Consider the following 1823-nt stretch of genomic DNA (forward strand, 5'->3'; position numbering starts at 1 on the left):
ACAACAATACTACAACCATCTTCCAATCAACAGAAACACAAATAAAAGCTCAGATAGAGTGTGTGTGTGTGTGTGTGTGTGTGTGTGTGTGAGAGAGAAAGTGTCTCATACACTATTTTGACAAAACTGTTGGGACACCAGACCATTACACGAACAAGGACTTTAATAACATTGATTAAACTAGTGCAGTGCTGAAAATGTGTTTGGAACGGGCTGTTTGCTTGGCTTGTGGTATTGCTGATTGTAGAATTCTTCAAAACCAAATTGTTCCAGAGAGAGAGAGAGAGAGAGAGAGAGAGAGAGAGAGAGAGAGATACACAGAGAAAGAGATACACAGAGAAAGAGATACACAGAGAAAGAGAGAGAGATACACAGAGATATATATATACAGAGAGAGAGATACACAGAGAAAGAGAGAGAGATACACAGAGAAAGAGATACACAGAGAAAGAGAGAGAGATACACAGAGAAAGAGAGAGATACACACACAGAGAAATATATACATAGAGAGAGAGAGATACACAGAGAAATATATACAGAGAGAGAGAGATACACAGAGAAATATATACATAGAGAGAGATACACAGAGATATATACATAGAGAGAGAGATACACAGAGATATATACATAGAGAGAGAGAGAAAGAGAGATATATATACATAGAGAGAGAGAGAGATATAGAGACAGAGATATATATACATAGAGAGAGAGAGATATAGAGCTTGCCATCAGTAATGTAATGCATGTCTTTAGAATGCAATGCCCCTGAATGTTAAAGTTCCTGTTGGTGTAATGGCCAGGTGTCCCTATACTTTAATCCTTTATATCTACATCGACATCCATTCAAAGTCCACAAGTTTTCTCATGAGTGTGCTCACATGTGGGTTGATGCCTCCCAGCTGTTTTTTCTTCGATTTGGAGCCCACCTCAGGGTTAATACCCAAGAAGCACCTGTAAACAATATGACAAGACAACAACTTTCAGTATTGCATGTTATATTGCTCATTATATTTTACAGTTAGAAGGAATGCTCCAGAGTAAAAAACAACCGTGGGTCTATTTATGGCTGATAATGGGTTAAAACTTTCATTTGGGAGAAAAATTACGTTAATCAAGTTTTGTGAAAGACCATTATATACATTAGCAAAAAAATACTTTATAGCGTGTTGCAGTGGGAATACGTCCATGTCAAAATAAATTGCTATTTATTATTTAAATTATTGCTATATTAATTTGAGTCAATGGAATGCTAACGGGAGGTGATCGTTTTGTAGCATCAAAATGGCGCCATAGGAGGTTCGAGTTCTGAGGTAAGCTTACCCCCTTGGGGTGCGCATCCAGACCCTTACCGTGTTGTTGTAGGCGTGTGTATATAAGTGTGTGTGTGTGTGTAATGTACATTTGAGTTTTTCAATACCTTTGAATAAACTCCAGAGTACATGAGCCGTCCCTCAGGATACTGCAGATTAAAGTTGTAATAGCTTGCAAAAACGGCTGCTATCCCATTGATGAAGCTGTCGTCTGGCCCCATCACCACTTGGCCTTCAGTGGATAGCATCCAAGTCTTTGGCTTCATCAGGTCACCTAAAATGAACAGATATAGAAGTGGAATGTTGAATGAACAAGAGAAGAATGTTTCTGATTTTGATATCTAGCAACACTGCCTTTAAACTGTGAACCCACTTGTTACTGATATATTATCTAACAAGATCTACTGATTTAGTCTCTCAAACAGCTCAAGCTACAGAACATGCTTTGCTACCCGACCCCTTGAATGCGGGATAATTCTGAAAATCTCTAAAGCCATTGACTGTATACAACTA

General features: G+C 38.3%; 1 long non-coding RNA gene across 1 annotated transcript; it reads right to left on the reverse strand.

Annotated features, from left to right (window-relative positions):
* Nucleotides 1-829: 829 nt before the first annotated feature.
* LOC114548488 (uncharacterized) lies at nucleotides 830-1450 on the reverse strand. Its single transcript, XR_003691371.1, has 2 exons — nucleotides 1418-1450; nucleotides 830-951 (listed from the first exon to the last, which is right to left on the reverse strand). It is a non-coding gene; the product is annotated as an uncharacterized LOC114548488 (long non-coding RNA).
* Nucleotides 1451-1823: the final 373 nt, after the last annotated feature.

Source organism: Perca flavescens, chromosome 21, assembly GCF_004354835.1.
Source record: "Perca flavescens isolate YP-PL-M2 chromosome 21, PFLA_1.0, whole genome shotgun sequence".
Lineage (NCBI taxonomy): Eukaryota > Metazoa > Chordata > Actinopteri > Perciformes > Percidae > Perca > Perca flavescens.